The sequence below is a fragment of the Balaenoptera physalus genome (assembly GCF_965194825.1).
Source record: "Balaenoptera physalus genome assembly, chromosome: 12".
Lineage (NCBI taxonomy): Eukaryota > Metazoa > Chordata > Mammalia > Artiodactyla > Balaenopteridae > Balaenoptera > Balaenoptera physalus.
In genome coordinates, this window is record NC_138897.1 from 46,472,347 (window position 1) to 46,492,229 (window position 19,883).

General features: G+C 44.4%; 2 long non-coding RNA genes across 7 annotated transcripts in view; one reads left to right on the plus strand and one right to left on the minus strand.

Moving 5' to 3' along the window:
• Window positions 1-6,836: 6,836 nt before the first annotated feature.
• Window positions 6,837-19,883, minus strand: part of LOC309639212 — a 64,443-nt gene continuing 51,396 nt past the window's right edge. The window contains exons 6-9 of one of the 2 annotated variants that reach the window (XR_014251515.1): window positions 11,047-11,166; window positions 9,804-10,131; window positions 7,205-7,244; window positions 6,837-7,114 (exon numbers count right to left, since the gene is read on the minus strand). This is a non-coding gene — a long non-coding RNA (uncharacterized lncRNA). Of the gene's footprint in view, window positions 7,115-7,204; window positions 7,245-9,803; window positions 10,132-10,376; window positions 11,167-19,883 lie in introns of those variants that run through there. The other variant, XR_014251516.1, reaches the window with a different exon arrangement.
• Window positions 11,082-19,186, plus strand: LOC309639211. Of its 5 annotated transcripts, none has more exons than XR_014251510.1 (5): window positions 11,082-11,215; window positions 11,828-11,906; window positions 12,957-13,099; window positions 16,617-16,691; window positions 18,222-19,186. It is a non-coding gene; the product is annotated as an uncharacterized lncRNA (long non-coding RNA). The 5 variants fall into 5 exon arrangements; XR_014251511.1 differs by having other exon boundaries at window positions 12,957-13,033; XR_014251512.1 differs by lacking the exon at window positions 12,957-13,099 and adding an exon at window positions 16,354-16,441.

Below are 19,883 nucleotides of genomic sequence, written 5' to 3' on the forward strand. Positions count from 1 at the left end.
CCCAAGTAAGTCCTCAAACTTTTGCTTCAAAGCTATGGACTCTTATAACATGTTTAAAGACTCGACAGTCCGGACAATGAGGCTGAATTATTCCTGATCCCGGGGACCCCCTCTCTGAGCACGCTCAAATTTGTCGCTGATCAGATTGCTTGGAAGAGGTCCAGAATTGGGGCTGGAGAAGAGAGAACTGAGGAACTCACCCTGTCACACGGGGTCAGTCCTCATTCTGGGCCTTGGCCTCTGAATCAGCCTCTCTTCCCTTCCCGGCCTCCAGAACCGAGAGAGATACGTCTGTTAGTTAAGCCACTGAGTGGTCTGTGGCATTTAGAGCAGCCTGAGCTGACTTAAAACAGCAGCCCCGGCCCCTTTCTGGAGGTGTGGGGTATGACCATTGTCACCCCTTCCAAGCAGGATGTCTGTCCTGGTACAGGATGCTGCCTGCTCCAGGACAGGGCCTGCTTCCCATCCTCCGAGAAGAGGAAGCGCTCCTGGGCCAGGAGAAGGAGACGTGCTCCAAGCTTCTCTGAGCCCCATTCCCACAGGTCTCTGGGGGCGACAGTGGAACCAGACCCTGGGGCTTCTGGGCCAGAGCTGCCTGTGCTTTGGGTGGGTTAGGCCCCCAGATGCCTTTGCTTTCTGAGGGAAAGCCCCTCCTGCACCCCTCTGGGCATAGAGAAAGGAAAAACAAAGCTGAGAGTCAGCTGGGGGCCAGCCTGCTGGGCAGGTGGCAGCTGCCGGGAACCTGGCTTTTCCTTTCCTCCGGGTGGGCGCAGCAGCCCCTGTGTCATTCAGCCCCTTCCCAGCAGCTGGTGGGGAGAGTGGGAGGGGTGCGGTGTGGCTTCTCCCTCCCCCACGGAAAGGGACTGAGGTGAGGCCGGGAGCGCGAGGACCTTCTCTAAGCCCGTGAGCTCTGAAGCCCTGGAGCCTGCGGCGCGGGGTCCTCAAGCCTCAGTGCTAACAGAACCACCCGAGGCCCCGCTGTCACACAGACAGGGGCCCATCCCCCAAGGGTCTGATCCAGAGATTGGGGGTGGGGCCTGAGAATTTGCATTTCTAACAAATGATTCTGATGTTGCTGGCCCCAGGAACCGTACTTTGAAACCCACTGCTGACACGGAAGTTCTCTGCAAGACCAGAGGCTTCTACCTGGGTTCCCACTCTCGCTCCTGCGTCCCCTGCCTGTACTCAGCCTAGGAAACCCCCATGGAGCGAGTGAGTCGAGGGCCCTTCTTGCCTTGCTTCCACCTTCTATGACACAACACTTGGGGCAGGTGCACTTCTCTTCCGTGAAGACCCCCCATTTGGACCATGCCCCACGATCCTAACCATTTCTAGAAATGGAAATTCTAATCATTTCTAACACTGCTTGCTGGCCGCTACCTCAGTCCTGATTTCAGACTCCCCTGGGCCAAGTCCAGGAGGAAAAAGGATCCCTGCCTGGCACACGGCCACCGGGGGGTCCCACAGACCCCTGCAGGCCTCTCAGGGTTTGAGGGGGGTGGGTGTGCACCAGAGCCCCCCGTCAGAGTCACCTGGGACCTGTTAAAATGCAGATTCCTGGGCCACACCCTACACCTTCTAATCAATGCAGGGAGTGGGGCCCAGGCATCTGCATTTGACAAGTATCCCAGCGTGCCTGTGACGCACAGGAGGTTGAGACCGCCGCCTTCCGCAGGCAGAGGGGAAGCACGTGTGCTGGACACCTGGCTCCCTTCTTTCCTGTTCCCCTGCCAGGCCTTCCTTGCCAGCCCTTATTTTGGCCAGAGAGCTGAGTTCTGAAGGTCAGGTCACTTCTCTCACCCCAAGCAACAGGGATCCAGGCTGAGCCAAACTAAGCTTCGAGCTGTGAGCAGCTCCAAGAAGGAGTCCTCCCACAGGTTCTGAACAGGCAGGTAATTTGGTGCTGAAACAGCCCTCGCTGTGCATGCGTGGTCCAGCGGTTCTCAGCCCCGCTGTATGTTAGCATCACCTCTGCAGGGAGACAGAGGGGTGTAGAGGGAGGTGTCAAAATCCACAGGGATTCGGCTTCAACTGGCCTGAGCTGGGAGGGGGCAGGGGGTGTGCTGCCGGGCATAGTATTTTTTAAACTCCCCAGATGATGCTGATGTGCAGCCAGTGTTGAGACCCTTGCTGCAGCTACAAAGAGAGTATTTCCCGTGGGGTATGGGGTATGTTTTCTAATTCACAGATCAGCTGCTCATGGGCAGTTTGGAAGGGGGTTCCTGTGTGTGTGTGTGTGTGCAGGGGTGTGTGTGTCTATTTAGGATTCCTTTTTACACAGCTCCCCAGCACTGGAGTCAGAAACACAAATGTCACTGAAGATTCCTCCCTGCTCCATATTCATCCCTCATGTTCAATCCGACCCAAGCCCCATTTTTCTCACACTGATACTTTCTCTTCTTTCAGCTCTGTTCCTGCCTGACCTCACTTCCTGTCTGGATGTTTTCAGTGTCCTCTTAAGTGCTCTTTCCAACAGTCTGACCCCCACGCCTCTGCTTTCCCCTCTGCTGTCAGAGGGCCTTTCCACAACTTTGGATGAACTTGACTTTGCCCATCACGGCACATCCACTGGTGATTTGTCTGAGATACCTTGTCATTTCTGGCGCTGACCTGTAGTATCCAAAGGATGAACTCAGTCCTTTAAAAGAGAAAACAGTTGAAAAACCAGATTGTTTTCATAAGACCAAACTGAGGTCCAATCTGCTCTGAGTGGAGTTTGACTCTTACCCAATATCTGATACTTGTCTTTAATAGGAAGAAAGCAATCTACTATTGGGAACAGTTTAGAACTAACTACCTGTAATGTTGGACAAATGCTTTCGAGAGCTGAGGGCAGTCTGTGTGGATAAGAAGGACCCATTTTGTCCCCATCTCCCAAGTTAATGCACGTATCCATCTGGATTTTGAATGTGTTTTGTAATTGGGCTAAAAGTATTTTCAATGAGAAAGGTCTCACTTCTGAATCCATGGCCATCAGAAAGCAATACCAGATACTTGATGCTGTTTCCAGCGACCTATAACTGCGAGTTGGGAATGCTTAACTTAGCAAAAACAAAAGGTAAGGAAAGAAACTGATGGAGTACAGAGTAAAGAAACCAGAACAAAGAGGACAGATACCTTGGGAAGAAACTGAAAATGATGTCCTCTTGCAAATGCATGAAATGATTAGTGATATTTAAAATAATGTTCTATCTGGTAGGAATGTGCAAGCCTTATTTGGATCCTGATTCAAACAAAAAGAAATTAAAACACTTTTGAAACAATTGGAAATTTGCTATTTGATGATTTTTAGGAAATCTTATGAATACTTTTAGTTGTGATAATGGTCTTGTCATGTTAAAAGAAAGGATTCATATCTTTTAGAAACACATACTGAAATATTTATGGATGGAATGATGTGCTATCTGGGATTTGCTTCAGGATAATATGGGAGAGAGGAAGTTGGTGTGAGTAGTGCGGAAACAAGATTGGCCAGTAACTGTTGAAGCTCAGTGATGGGTACACAGATGTTCATTACACTATTCTACTTTCATAGGTGTTTGAATTTCTTCATAATAAAAAGGTTTTCTGGGCTTCCCTGGTGGCGCAGTGGTTGAGAATCTGCCTGCCAATGCAGGGGACATGGGTTCGAGCCCTGGTCTGGGAAGATCCCACATGCCGCGGAGCAACTGGGCCCGTGAGCCACAATTACTGAGCCTGCGCGTCTGGAGCCTGTGCTCCGCAACAAGAGAGGCCGCGATAGCGAGAGGCCCGCGCACTGCGATGAAGAGTGGCCCCTGCTTGCCACAACTAGAGAAAGCCCTCGCACAGAAACGAAGACCCAACACAGCCAAAAATAAAAATAAATGGATAAATTAATTAATTAAAAAAAAAAGTGGTTGCTCCCCCCCCCAAAAAAAAAGGTTTTGTTTAGAATATGATGTTTTTATTACTAAAAATTGTGATGAATTTTTACCTAAAATCGGTGGTCTGCATGAACATAAAGGGGCTTATGGAAGCTGAAAGTTTGAGAAATGCTGCTGAATGGTACATGGTCTTAAATAGAGGGAATACCCAATTCCCAAAGCATTTCACAAAGAATAGGTTGGAAGAAAAGAACAATACGTCAGGTGAAGTTGTCCTCAAGACGTTGGTTAATAGAGGTCTTCGTTTTGAGTTCCGTTGTCCTGGAGGGCTATAAGAGTATTTCCCATGTAGGGGTAGGCGTGGGAGTAGAGAGACTAAAGACATCAGCTTCTAGTTCCCTCTGAGGAATAAATAAAACGTACTAGAGTGGGTTTGGGATGCATTAAAGTGACTGTGGTTTGAGAAAATACCTGTTGATCTACTTCCTGATAGAATCTGCAATGTTTATACAACTATACAGAGAAGGAAATTAGATCTTCAAAGAACTAAGCACCTGGACAAACTGTTTTAGTTGAAGGAACTGCTTTCACAGAATTTTAACTACATTTATGCTTCTGTGCCTATCTTTAGGAATTGTATTGAAAGAAGTGAGGAGACACAGTCCTACAGAAATCCCTGTTGCATCTGTTGCAGAAATAGCCCCGAGGGCCCCCCACTGCCCTGCAGGGTTAAGCCTCCTAGTTTGGCACCCAGACGTGGAGCCTGATAGCCTAGGTTTGAATCTCATTTCTACAGCTGACTAACTCTCTGGTCTTGGGCAAACTACTAACTTACTCTCAAATTCTCAGTTTCCTTATCTGTAAAATGAGTGTCGTAATAGTATCCCCCTGACATGATTGCCAGGATCAAATGAGAAAATGTAAGAAGAGTATTTAACTCAGTCCCTGGCCCACATGCAAACTGTGAACCGTGATCCCTCACCTCTCCCTGGTCTCTACATTAAAAAGGCGGATCTTTTTCTGACTTGCCGATATGCACCTCCTGCCTGATTATTCTGTCTCTTTTCTTTGGCTTCTAGGACTCTTAGGTCCAAATTCGCAGCCCACTTGTAGTAACTGAACAGCATCATCTGACAGACATTCCCGTGTGCTCATCTTATTGCTGCTCTATCAGCTATTTTCCTTGTCTTCTTCCTTACTTATCGTGGTCATTTAGTCCATCCTTTGTTCTGTGTATTTTTATAAGCTGTCTCAACTTTTTTATGGAGCAAGGGAAGGCGTAAATTACTAGCTAAGTAAATAAGTGATCCGTGGCTGAGGCCGGGGAGGAGAGGAGTCGTGGCGGGGTTGGGGAGGGGGCAATAGAAACCACTCACTGGACCTCTTCCAGACCATTCTTGCTTTCTGCCTTCCTTGGTATCCACCATGTCTGCTGCCACTGTTTGTTGTAATAATGGCCCGGGAAACCCTCAAGAACAAAGTAGGCCAAGTTGCCTACTTGTGTTGGTGACAGGATTCGGTGGGAACATGGGGGCATCTCTCTTCCCACTACACACACGGAGCCCCTGGATTCAACCTGGTTTTCTTCCATGACTCCGTGGCCTCTGTCCACTGGTGCTTGTGTTCCAACTGCAGACAAAGGCTTTCCCGGGAAGGGGCAGCGTTTTCCTGGCCAACAGGATGCTGAGTGCTGACAGGCGCACAGTATGCACCAAACACGTCGCTCTCCTCTGCTGGGGTCAGGAAGATGAGTCACCTCCAGCAGCCCGGGGGACTCAGAGCCTCGGATCTTCCCAGTAATGTCCTGGGCTTTTGCAATGTGGAATACTGCAAGGGCTTTTTTCAGGGATCCAGCTGAGGCCTTGGTGACCGATTTCTCCCCTAATAACAACTGGGGAGGAAACTGCTAACTAGAGATAAAGATAAGAGAGTTTCTGGTCTTTTCAATACCAGACCTTGAAAGTGAGGTGTCCCCAAAGCACACACTAGCACAATTCCCCCAAACTCCTTGCTTGCCTGCCTGGAAGGTTTTGTTAAAGAAACAATAACCTAAGTGTGCCCACTCATTACCATTCTCTCTGAAATTCGACGCCGCTATTTCTTTGCTTATGGAGTGGCGGAGGGCCAACCTGTGGCTCAGCCTCAGAGGCAAACACGGCTACAGGGGCAGAGGAGGAAGGCAAGGCAGAACTCCAGGGAGGGAAGGCGTCAGTGGGTCTGGGGGTAAAGGCAGCCCTCGCGGTAACACTGCCTGGCCAGGGCCCTCCGCAGAGAACACTGTGGGCGCTCTCTCAGAAAGCTGATGTCCTAGGTCTACAGTGAGGTTCATCTTTTATTTTGTAAGAAGCCTTTTTATTTACTTTTTTTTTCTTCTTTATCTTTTTTCTCTAATTTAGTGAATAGGGAAAAAAAATCCACTATACAAAAAGTCAGATATAGACACGAAAAAGCACATATGGTATATTGCTAAGTGAATTTTAAAAATCACAAAACCATAGACAAACCCCATTTTTGTAGTGACAAAAGAAATCAGTGAGAAGGGGTGTGAAATGATTCATGCCAAGGAGTTAACAGTTGCCTCCTTTGGAGAAGGGTGGGGATTTGGGGAAGGAGTGATGAAGGAGGGGAAGTTTTTACTCTGAAATTTTGGAATTTTTGGAAAGAACACATAGTAATTTTAAAAGAGCAAAAAGCTCAATTTAGGAGCTCTGGGTTGGGAGTATTTCCCGCAGGCAGAGCTCAGGCTCGTCCTTGAGGGTGGACGCTACTCCCCGTGTTGCCTCGGTCCGTGAGGGAAGTCCCCACCTCCCCACCCCATCCATCAGCATGAGGGACCCTCTCTGCCCCGCTCCAAGTCGGGAATGCTGGCTCCCCCTGACAGCGCAGTGACTGCACTTAGCGGAACGCGAACGGTATCTCCATTTAATGCTCACGACGCTCCTGTAAGGCGGGTAGAGCAGCATGTCCACTTCACGCCTGCGGAACCTGAAGCCCAAGAGGAGAAAGTGCACGGCTACCTGGAGGCAGCGAGGGCAGCGAGCCAGGCCCCTCCATCCAGGCCCGGGGGTCCTTTCAGCCCCTGCTTCCTCTGGCAGGGGGCTGGCCTGGAGCTACCTGAGGAGGGCGAGACGGAGCACAGGGACCCCGCCTGGATGAACCACGAGAATGCTGAACTGACCGTGCCAGGACTGGTCCGTGGCGGCTAACTCTGTGTGCAACCTGGTGGCCACCGTGCCCAGATATTTAGTCAAACAGCAGTCTAGGAGTCACTGTGAGAGTATTTTTTAGATGAGATTAACATTTAAACCAGTGAACTTTGAGTAAAGCACTTTACTCTCCATAATATGGGTGGGACTCACCCAGTCAGTTGAAGGCCTTCAGAGGAAAAGATGGAGGGCCCTGGAAGAGAAAATCCTGCCTTCAGGCTGCCTTTGGACTCAAGCTGCCACCTCAGCTCTTCCCTGGGTCTCCAGCCTGCTGGCCTGCCCTTCACACTGCCGTCTTGCCAGCCCCACTATCATGTGAGCCAATTCCCTGAAATAAATCTCTCTCTCTCTACATGTATACACACATCCAACTGGTTCTGAGTCTCTGGAGAACCCTGACCAGTACACTTTCTCTAAAGGAGAAGACTGGGTGGACACATTTCTTCTAAACTACCTTTCACTGGCGTCACCACACCCAGCAGTGAGGCTTGCGCAACTTACATGCTTCACAAGTAATTGAGTGAGAACCAACAGCTAGGCGGAAAATGCTTCATGGCTTTGCCAGATATGATATTTATTTAAACTACTGCTTTGTTCCCATCTAAGTCATTGGATCTAATGGAAAAGAACAGAAATTGACTGGACTAAATCAAGGGTGGGAGGGTGGGAGTGATGAGTGGTGAGGTACCTTCCATTTCTGAAGAGTCTGTGACCCAGGATCATTCCAGAAACTATAGCTTCTGTCTTGTCTTTTAAATCAGAGTAAATGGGGTCTGGCGGGGCCAGAAGCAGAGCTCTAAGCCAGGCACTGCTTCCTCTCGCTCCCACCCCATGTGCAGGTCCCTCTGTAAGGAAGGGCCCAACCCCATTCTATCTACACACGCCCTCACCATGGGCAAACACTTCCTGTTACCTATACACAATGCTGAGACCAGCGTGAACTCATTTAGGTGCCTAGCAGTATCTGCATTTTACAAGAGCTGGGAGAAGAACCCAGAGAAACAGCTCCTAACTGGGGGGCATCACTACTCCAATTTTAACCATGAAGGAGACTGAGGCCCAGGGATATTGGGCTGTCTGCCCAGGGCTGCACAGGAGTCACAGTCCAAGCTGGTCATGAGGCTGCCGGGAAGGAGAAAGGTGTCTGGGAGGATGTGCCCTGGCTTCTCTGGAATCCTCATTCACCAAGCCTCACCACTTCTTGAGGAGCAGATCCTGAGGAAGGGATGGAGACTTGGCACCCTGGCTTTACCGCAGAACTGTGTCCTGGATATGGAAGAGTGCTTCTTAATTCCCATTTAAATTTCTGGCTTAATGTCTCCTTTCAAATAAGTTGCGTCCAACACAACATTTCGTTTCCCACAACGTGGCAAGCTCGTTCCTTGCCTGCTACAGCTTGGAGAGTTCCTTCATCCCTCAGCACTCAGCTTAGCGTTTACCTCCTCCAGAAAGCTTCCCTGTCACACACACACAGCCCCGCTAGCTCTGGTGGTCCACAGGCTCCACGCTAGATGCCTTGCATGGGCACCAGGCTGAGCCCTTTAAGGGCAGGGAGCCTGACACTGAGAGCATCTGGCACATGGTAGAGCTTGGTAAACATCTGATGACTAAACCATGGAGAGAGTAGAAGTGAGTACACTAGGGAATATTTCCTCTTTTAGGGAAAAATGACTAGAAATTACTAATCATCTTGCGTGATACATAATGGGCATTCAATGTTTATAGAATAATTCTTAAAAGTAAGAGGGTTGTGCTCAGAATAAATACCCCCTGACTTAAGTTATGCTGTGGGGATACTAGGCAGTCTCACTGTAATTTCTGGGTAAAAATGTCAATGGCCATGAAGAGAATGTTTTCAATTTTAAGTTTTCCTTCCATACATTTTCTAAAACCACCATAATGTCTTGTTGCTTATCTAGAATCTAGTAATTAGCACAAAATTTAGCCCCAAATTATGTATTAGAGGTATTTTAAACTTGAAATTGAATATGACAGGATTCCAGGGGCCTGCCAATTATCTAGGATAAATAAGATCCACCTGGTGTCAAATTTTCCAGTTAATTCAACAAATTCAAAATCACTTGGTTTAGACATTAGGCAACATTGTGTTTGTTCCCTTTCATTGAGTCATCCATTCATGTGGGGAATGGAAGCCTTCTGCCATAGGAGGGTTAGGAAGGTGCTCTAGGGGATAAGACATCAACAAGCAAGAAGGAGGAGGTCAGAAGTCCACCAGTGGGTGGATGGGAGTGCACGGACTAAACCTAAAAGCATAGCTTAGACTTTTTTTTTTTTTTTTAATTTTATTTATTTATTTATTTATATGTATTTTTGGCTGTGTTGGGTCTTCGTTTCTGTGCGAGGGCTTTCCCTAGTTGGGGCGAGCGGGGGCCACTCTTCATCGCGGTGCGCGGGCCTCTCATCGTCATGGCCTCCCTTGTTGCCGAGCACAAGCTCCAGACGCGCAGGCTCAGTAGTTGTGGCTCACGGGCCTAGTTGCTCCGCGGCATGTGGGATCTTCCCAGACCAGGGCTCGAACCCGTGTCCCCTGCATTGGCAGGCAGATTCTCAACCACTGCGCCACCAGGGAAGCCCATAGCTTAGACTTTTGATCAAATGGTGTTATAACCGTCAAGGAAACCTAAGTTAAAAAATATACAGATAATGCTGTGATTAGGAGTAGGGCCCCGTAGGGATGAGATAGGCTAGATCTTGATGAGAAGGATGCTGAAAAGGAAAGGGAATAACTTACGTATGGAAAATTTTCTTTGGCTAGTAACTGCCATTCCATATAGGCAATAAAAATAAATCTGTAGCATTCTTGACGAATAAAGGGACAAGCAACAAGATGGGATGGACAGGGGCTGGCCCCTAGGCCAAGCTGGAGGAAAGGCAGCCTGGGACCCGGGGCAATGACTCAGGCAGGAGGAATGTGGCTCGGGCTGCCTGCAGCTGTGATAAGGAGGACAGGATGGGGCACAGCAGAGGACATCCTGGAGCAGCCCGGCGACTTTCCACATAGGAGCTCATGTGGAAACCCAGGGCCTGAAAGAATTCCAGCCCCCATGCCAGGCAGAGTCCTGGAATGCGAACAAGGGGGAAAGAGTAGAGATGTAACCCTCCATCACCAAGGCCTGGTGGAGAGAGGGAGCGAAGCACAGCTGAGGTCCAGTGCGCTGTGCAGACAGCTTCGTCACAGACCCAGCTGGCTCCTGCCTTCCAGCCTTGCAGCCCTGAGCTGTGCTGAACCCTTTCCAGCCTAGCCTGGGATGTCCCCATGCTCTGCGTCTTCTAACACTTGGATTCAAACCTCAGGCATGTTTCTCCTACCAGCTGGTTTTGTGCCATATCTGTATAATGCTTGTGCCTTAATTTACTTAGGATGCTCCCTTCAGGGGGCTCACATTTTAAACATAGCCTCTGCCCGTTAAGCAAATATCCTTGTTCATAAATTACTCTCACCTGAACCCCCATACCCCTCCCCACCCCCCAAACACAGAGGATCCCTGGGCTTCCTTGTAGCACTGTCAAAACCCTTCCCGGGCATCGAAGGGCATCCACTCACCAGGCCCCCGATGGGACCAGGCACAGGGCACGCTTTCCCGATTTGGAAGCAATCTCATTACTAGGCAGTGTAAACCACTGGGATTTCCCAAGAGGAACAGGTCCCTGCTTCGTCAGGTTTCTCTGCTTTTTTCCTTCTGTAATGGAGTCTGGAGCTCAGGCCCCTCCCCCTACAACCTCTCCTACACACGCTTGGGGGCTGGGGTTCTGGCCCATCCTTCAGCGAGCTCCCTGCTTCCCCAGTAAAGTAAAACATCATCCTATTAACATCCTGGTGGTAAGTCATGTTGCTAGCATGTACCTTGATAGGATGTGATGAGAATTACACTTCACCTCTGTGGTCTTCCTTCCAAAACCCAACAGGCCCACTCTAATTATGAGAAAAACCTCAGACGAATCCCACCTGAGCAACACTCCACAAAATAACTTACCAGTACTCCTCAAAACTGTCAAGGTCATCAAAAACAAGGAAAGTCTGAGAAATCATCATAATCAGGAGGAACTTAAGGAGACATAACGATGAAATGTAATGTCATGTCCTAAATGGGATCCTGCAGCAGAAAATGACATCAAGAAAAAACTAAGGAAATCTGAAATAAGGTATGGAGTTTAGTTAATAACAATGTATCAATATTGGTTCATTAATTCTAGCAAATGTATATAAATGTAACATAAAAAGTTAATTATCAGAGAAACTGGGTGTGGGCTATGTGGGAACTCCCTGTACTATCTTTGCACCTTTTCTGTAAATCTAAAACTGTTCTAAAAGAAGAAGTTTGCTTTAAAAAAAAACGGCTTTTTTGAAAAGTCATTCTACAACCCCCAATAGAGCAGCAACTGCTGAATTCCATATCACTGAAGAAAATCTTACTTGTGGATCCTAAATGCTGCCTTTCAAACTATAGGCATGATAAAGTATCATTAGTTACCAAGTGAAAACTCACCCACTTTAGCCTTCTTTACTGCTATTTTAAATATCTATTATATACTCTAGATATAATAATTAAGAACCTCTATTACTATGTCCTTTAAAAATTCTGGTTTGACTTATTTCTGATTCAGAAAGTAATATGTTACATGGTATGACTTGAAAAGAAGATATTGTTGCCAAAATTATTTCTCCCATAAGAAATAGTATTATTTGCAAACTTCCCATAAAGGCATTTTTGGAAATGACTCAGAATGCTGACTCCACCACATTCTACCTTGTAGGAATTGTGATAACGAAGCAGTAATTTCCGGTAATAGCGAGGTGCCATACACCCCAAGCAAGAAGATTCTGTATCTTATTGTGCGTATGTGAAGTCTGGTCCATTCTTTCTTGGAGTAATTTGTGAAGTTATAAATGCTTGCTACTCTGATTTCATCCCTCATATATTTCTTGTGCTGTTGTTGTTTTATGGGGAATGGGAGGATTTGAGAAGGGGAGAGATGTTATCCAGGGGAAATTTGGGGAGAAGCTTTTCTTGTTCTCTGAAGAAATATCTCAAACAGAATACTAGTGCCTTGGCTTGCCTATGTGTGGCACAGAACACATCATGACACCATCATGGAATCAAGTTATGGCAGACTCGGTTGAATGGAAAATCAACGGGCTGGCAAATGCCTTTGAAAAACTGAAATATGCACCATGAACCCTGTCACGCAGTCCTGCCCCACCGCTAAAATCCGAACACCTCCCTGTTTTGTTTTACCTGCCATCTATTCAGCTCTCTAGTCTTTTGGGCTTCCTCACACCTCAGTCCTGGCACCCATTTTCCACCCTTTGCCAGCTTCTCCCTGGTTTCATACCCTTCCACTCTGTGTGGGTTGGGACAGAAAACTTGGCCCAAAAGGGTTAGGGCAGGGGCTGCTGGCACAACTTCCACTGAGTCCCCTACATGCCCAGTCCTCTGTCAGGTGCTCCTCCCCGTCTGTTTCATTTAGTTAGCAAGAGCTTTGGCATTTCAAAACGAATCAACGATTAGAAGGCTCACAATACAATCAGCCAATCAAAAAGCTGCAGAGCAACTGAGTGACTTCAACATCTTAAAGCTCGTTTCTGAGCACTGCCCACACCCAGAGCCTGCTGAGTTGGTCTCTTTAGGCAGTTTGCTCACTTCCCTTCCACTGGTAACTGGTAATCAAAGGATCCCCAGTTTAAGCAAAATCTGACTGGTCTGCTCATACTTGGAGGTCCTAGCGCTGCTTACTTTCATGAAACAAAACCTTCAGTTGCCCAGAGCCTTCGGCGGTTCCACGTTGGCTACTCACAGGGCACAAGCTCATGTTGAGACAGGCAAATTGTCTGGTTGGTTCCATCACCATTCTGTAAATTCTGCCAAATGTTGTTTGCACACAGATTCACCCCCATGCTGACGAAGCAGTTAGTGACTGAGACTATTTCTACCATGTCCCAGGGCCAGGCCTGACAAGGAGGTGAGAAGTCTGGATTTGGAGGCCGAGGATCTGGGTTTGCACTCCACACCTCTGCTTACTAGATAGGTAAAGGATAGGTTAACAGGAACGCTCAGAAATCTTAATGTGCTCATCTGAAAATGAAGGTAATAATCCCTGTGTGTTGTGGAGCTTATGTGAAATTTCATGTAAATGTGCTTTGCGAGGTGCTACAGATACGAAGTGCTTTAGTATTCACGGTATAAAGTTTACAGAGATGCTTCTGAGCAGGCGAGGTAATATGCAGGCAGTTTCAGGACTGTCAATTTCATTACGATGTTAAAAATGTGACTCTTAAGGCCTTCCGTGCCACTTGGCTACCAATTGAATAGTAAAAAGAAAGTTGAGAAAACCGTGGCCGATTGGTATTTGCAGAAATGTTAGTAGAGGTGTAGGCTTTGTTGTTAGACAAAAAAGCTCTTGAATTGGTCAGGGCCAAATGCAACCTTCACAACCTGTCAATCTATCAATCTAAGCGAGAGAAAAGATGGGTAGGACTTGATAAGTACTTTGCAAAGCTCCAGGCCTTTGAAGCAGGTGAGTGTGAGGCCAGCAACAGTGCTGAGGCCCTCTGCCACTAATCAGGCTGTGATCATCATCAGTGCTCTTCAGTCTTTTCATTCTCTGAATGGTATCTTTTGATGAATTGAATTTTAATTTTGCTGCCCTTCTATTGATCACTGTATTTCTTGTACAGTTAGTGGGGTTTTTTTTTTGTGTTCTAAGAAATCTTTGCCTACCTCAGGGTCATGAGGATATTCTCCCCTGCTCTCTGCTAAAAGCATTTTGGTTCCTATTTAAGTTTGTTATTCATCTTGAATTAATTATTTTGAGTATGAGGTCAGGGTTTAGATAAATGTATTATGACATGCATCCATCATTATGGTATCATACAGAGTATCTTCATGCCCTAAAAATCCTCTGTGCTCTGCCTATTCATCTCTCCCCTCCCCCCAACCCCTGGCAACTACCGGTCTTTTTACTGTCTCCATAGTTTTGCCTTTTCTAGAATGTCATACAGTTGGACTCATACACATGAGGTAGCCTTTCCAGACTCGCTTCTTTCACTTACTAATATGCAATTAATTTTCCTCCATGTCTTTTTATGGCTTACTAGCTCATATGACCTTAGCCCTGAATAATATTCCATTGCCTGAATGTGCCACAATTCATCTTCTTACCTACTGAAGGTCATCTTGGTTGCTTCCAAGTCTAGGCAATTATGGACAGAGCTGCTATTGTCATCCATACGCAGGTTTTTGTGTAGACGTAAGTTTTCAACTCCTTTGGGTAAATACCAAGGAGCGTGATTTCTGGATCGTATGGTAAGAGTACGCTTAGTTTTGTAAGAAATTGTCAAACTGTCTTTGAGAGTGGCTGTACCATTCTGCCTTCTCCCCCATGAATGAGAGTTCCTATTGTTCCTCATCCTTGTCAGCTTTTGGTGTTGTCAGTGCTCCGGATTTTGGCCATTCTAATAGGTGTATAGTGACAGTATTCACTTTTTGGTGTATAACCCTATGTTGCATAGAATTTTTTTGACATATAATTTACATAGAGTAAAAACCTTTTTAATGTGTACAATTCAGTTGTTGTGCAACCATCACCACTATCTAATTTTAGAGCATTTTCATCATCCCCCAGAAGAAACCTGTGTCCATTAACAGTCTCCATTTCCACCTCTCCCAAGCCCCTGGCAACCACTGTCCTGTTTTCTGTCCCTACAGATTTACCTATTCTGGATATTGTATATAAATGGAATCATGTAATATGTGATCTTTTGCATCTGGCTTCTTTCACTTAGCATGTTTTTGAGGTTCATCCATGTTGTAGCATGTATCAGTACTTCAATCCTTTTTATGGCTGATATAGTCCATTGTGTGGATAAACCACATTTTATTTATCCATTCATCAGTTGGTGGACATTTGGGTTGTTTCACCTTATGGCTAGTGTGAATAGTGCTGCTATGCACACTCATGTACAAGTTTTTGTTAGAAGAGTCTTCAGTTCTTTGGGGTATATATCTAGGAGTAGACTTGCTGAATCATTTGGTAATTCTATGTTTAACTTTTTCAGGTACCATCAAAATGCTTTCCACAGTGGCTGTACCATTTATATTCCTACCAGCAATGTATGAGGGTTCCAATATTTCCATATTCTCCCCAACACTTGTTTATTTTCTGGTCTTTTTTTTTTAGCCATTCTAGTGGGTGTGAAGTGATACCTCATTGTGGTTTTGGTTTGCGTTGCTCTAATGACTAATGATGTTGAGCATCTTTTCGTTGGCCATTTGTATGTATTTGTTGGAAAATGTCTGTTCAAGTCCTCTGCCCATTTTTTAAATTAGGTTCTTGTCTTTTTGTTGTTGAGTTATAAAGTTCTTTAGATATTCTGGTTGCTAGACCCTTAGATATATGAATTGCAAATATTTTCTCCCATTCTGTAGGTGGTCTTTTTACTCTCTTGATAGTGTTCTTTGGTGCACAGAACTTATAAAATTTTGATGAAGTCCAATTTATCTATTTTTTGTTGTTGTTGTTGCCTGTGCTTTTGGTGTCATATCCAAGAAATCACTGCCAAATCCAATGTCATGAAACATTTCCTATATGTTTTCTTCTAAGAGTTTTATACTTTTGGCTCTTATGTTTAGGTCTTTAATCCATTTTGAGTTAATTTTTGTATATGGTGTAAGGTAAAGGCCCAGTTTCATTCCTTTGCATATGGATATACAGTTTTTCTATCACTAATTGTTAAAAAGCCTGTCCTTTCCACATTAAAGTGTCTTGACCCTTGTTGAAAATCAACTGACCATATATGTAAGGGTTTATTTCTGGGCTCTCTACTCCATTTCATTGGTGTATATATCTGTTCTCATGCCAGTACAACAATTTTGATTACCATAGGTTTTTAGTAAGTTTTGAAATCAGGAAGTGTGAGTCCAGCAACTTTGTTCTTTTCAAGGTTATTTTAGTGATTTGGAATTCCTTAAGATTCCATCTGAATATAAGGCTGCATTTCTATTTCTGTAAAAAAAATGCCATCGGGATTTTGATAGGAATTGCATTGAACCTATATGTTGCTTTTGGGAAGTATTGTCATCTTAACAATATTAAGTCTTCCAATACATGAAAATGAGACATCTTTCCACTTATTTAGGTCTTTAATTTCTTTCAACAATGTTTTGTAGTTTTCAGCCTGCAAGTCTTTTGCCTCCTTGTTTAAATTTATTCCTAAGTATGTTATTCTATTTTATGCTACTTATGCTACTGTAATGGAATTGCTTTCTTCATTTTATTTTCAGATCATTCATTACTACCATCATATGCATGATTCCAACACACCATAAACATAATTCCAACATCTCTCAATCTGACCCATTTTGTCAAATGGTATTTTTTAAATTTAATTTTTAAATTTTTGCTGCTAGTGTATAGAAATACAATTTATATTTGTATATTGACCTTGTATTCCGAGACCTTGCTGAATTCACTTATTAGTTCTAGACAGTTTTAATTCTTTCTTTCCAATTTATATGCCTATTTTTTTTTTGCCCTATTGTCCCAGTGAATAGTGAGCTCCAGTGCAATGTTGAAGAGAAGTGATGAGAGTGGACAGCGTTGCCTTGCTCTCCATATTAAGGTGAAAATTCCAATATTTCATCATTATATATGATGTTAGGTATAGGTTTTTTTTTTTTTAATTACCTCTGTCAGGTTGAGAAAGTTTCCTTTTATTCCTAGCATGCTGAGAGTTCTTATTATGAATAGGTGCTGAATTTTGTAGACTGTTTTTCCTGTATCTACTGAGATGGTCATATGATTTTTCCATTTTATTTTGATAATATGATGAATTATATTGATTAATATTTTTAAATAAAACAACCTTACATTCCTGAGGAAAAAAATCCTAGTTTTTGGTCATAAAAAAAAAATGTTAGGTTCAGTTTGCTAGCATTTTGTTAAGGATGTTTGTGTCTATGTTCAAAAGGGATATTGGTCTGTGGTTTTCTTTTCTTGTAATGTCTTTGTCTGGTTTTGGTCTTAGGGTTGGGGCTGGCCAAAAGTTTTAAAAATTGGGAAATGATTTTCTCCTCTATTCTCTGAAACAGTTTGTGTATAGTTGGTATAATTTCTTCCTTGCAGGTTGGATAGAATTTACCAGTGAAACTATCTTTGCAAAAGGTTTTTAATTGCACAGTCAATTTTTAAAATCAACATGAGGATCTTCAGATTCTCTGTTTCTTCCTGTGTCAGTTTTAGTAAGTGTGTTTTTCAAGGAATTTGTCCTTTTTATCTAACTTAGTATTTTTTAGCATAAAATTGTTCAAAAACACTTTATTCACCTTTATTAATCCTTTATCTCTGCAGAATTGCTAACAATAACCCCCTTTTAATCCTAATGTTTGAAATGTGTGTTTCTCTCTTGTTAACTTACTCAATCTGATATTATTTTCTATCAGCCTCAAGGAACTTGTTTAGCATTTCTTGTAGTGTGAATTTGCTAGAGATGACTCTCAGCTTTTGTTTATCAAAAAATGTCTTTATTTTGCCTTAATTTTTATAATATATTTTGGTAGTTTATAGACTCTAAGTTGCAGACATTTTTTTTCTTTCAGCATTTAAAGATCTTGTTCTATTGTCAGGCCTTATTGTTTCCGATGAGAGGTCAGCTTAATTTTGTATGTATATAATACGTCTTTTTTCTTCTGGCTCCTTTTTAGATTTTTTTTTTAACTTTGTTGTCAGCATTTTGATTACAACGTGACTGGGTGTGATTTTCTTTATGTTCACTCTGCTTATGACTTGCTCAGCTTCCTGGGTCTGGGAGTTTATATTTGTTTTCTTTTGTTCAACCATGTAAATCTTGGCTGCCTCCTGCCCACACTGTCTTCCTCTAGAGCAGGCCTGCTCTTCTATCTACCTATACCAGACTAGGTGTTTGCCTCAGCTGGGGCCTTTGGCTCAACCATAGGGGGCTCATTCCGACCTGAAATTCAGTTAATCAGGGCTTCCTTGCATCTACAACCTATTCACCAAATAGAAAAGTATGATTATTCGTTCATGTAGATTTATTTTGTTGTTACCATGGTAGTGAAGGCCTTTTGCATTCTCCTTCATTCTAATCCTGAAGAAGAATTCAGGGTGTTTATTCTTATTCCCTTCATTCTAGATACATGAGAGATTGTACTTCCTGCTTCATAAAAGTTAGGTGTGGCCATGTGACTGAAAAGTGACCAATTGACCAACGAAAAGTGAAGTGTGACTGTTTCTGGGCAGAATATTTAAGCCTGCGTGTGATTGGACACCATCACTTCCCTCTGTGTGGTAAGCTGAATAATGGCCCCCCAAAGACGTCCTCTTAATCCCTGGAACCTGTGAATATGTTACCTCACAGGACAGACAGGATCTCGCAAATGTGATTAAGGATCTTGAGATAAGGAGATTATCCCGGCTTCTCCAGGTGCGCCCAGTGTAATCACAAGGATCCTCACAAGAGGGAGGCAGGAGAGGCAAAGTGGAAGAAGATGTGACGATGGAGCAGAGGTAACAGAGAGAGAATTGAAAATGCTCCACTGCTGGCTGTGAAGATGGAGGAAGGCGCACAGGCAGCCTCCAGAAGCTGGAAAGGGAGGGAAACAGATTCTCCCCGAGAGCCTCCGGAAGGAAAACAGTCCTGCCGACACCCTGATTTTAGCCCAATGAGACCCATTTCAGACTGTGACCTTCATAACTGGAAGACAATAAATTTGCATTGTTTTCAGGCACTTAAGTTTGTGGTAACTGGTTACAGCAGCAATAGGAAACGAATACACTCTGTCCCAACAACGGCAATGCTCCAAGCTGGGGAGCCTGTCAGCCTGCATTCCTGAGTGAGTGACACAGAGCAAAGCAGAGCCCCCAGCTGACCATGGCATACCTGGAGTACGAACAAGAAGTAAGACTTTGTCCTTTTAAGCCACAGAGGTTTTGCAGGTATCTGCTTTTACAGCAAAGCTACGTGTCAGTACAAATCCCACACAAAGAATGTAACTCTATACAACTTTGCTGTGGGACTTGAACATTTTTTTCAGTGGGGCCTGAGAGTTCAGGCCCCTAGAAGTGATGAAATATTTGGGCTATTCTGACAGGAACATCAGGAATTAGTTTAGTTAGTTAGTTAGTTAGTTAGTTAGTTAGTTAGTTAGTTAGTTCAGCAAGTCTGTTGAGGGCCTGGTATGTCATAGCTCCTCAGTGCCATAGAGGACACACACAGAGATTCAGGATGTTCTGCTCTTTCACAAAAGGAGAGTAATTGGAAGGAGAATCTCTGTAGGCAGGAAGCCCAGAAGACAATACAAGGTGTGAATTCAAGTGTACTTCAGAGAGTTTTGGTAACAGTGAAGAAAAGTTACTACAGGGAAGAAAATTTGTTGAGAGCAAACAGCCTCTTTAAATCAGTAATGAGTTTTGCTAGAAAGCGCTGTTCAGAGGGACAGAGAACTGAGGTCTTCACTCTACTTTTGTGAGAACAAGTCAAATGACAAGAACAAAAACAAAAAAACAAGCTGAAGGCACAGGATTCTGCAAGCAGGTATGTGTCAGGGTCTCTCCTGGGACCAGGACACATATAACCCTATAACCCCTTTGCCTGTCTGTAGAAGAGGACAACAAATGTTCCCAAAGAGCAATTCAAAAATGTTAGGATTCTACACTATATAATGTAATTATGACTGCATTTTGCAGAAAGGATAAAATGTGTCTACTACATCAGTTTCTAAGGCAGTAAGGAGTGCATTACACTTTTAGAGATTTCTCTTAGGATTGAGGAGTACTAGCCCATGAAAAGATCTAA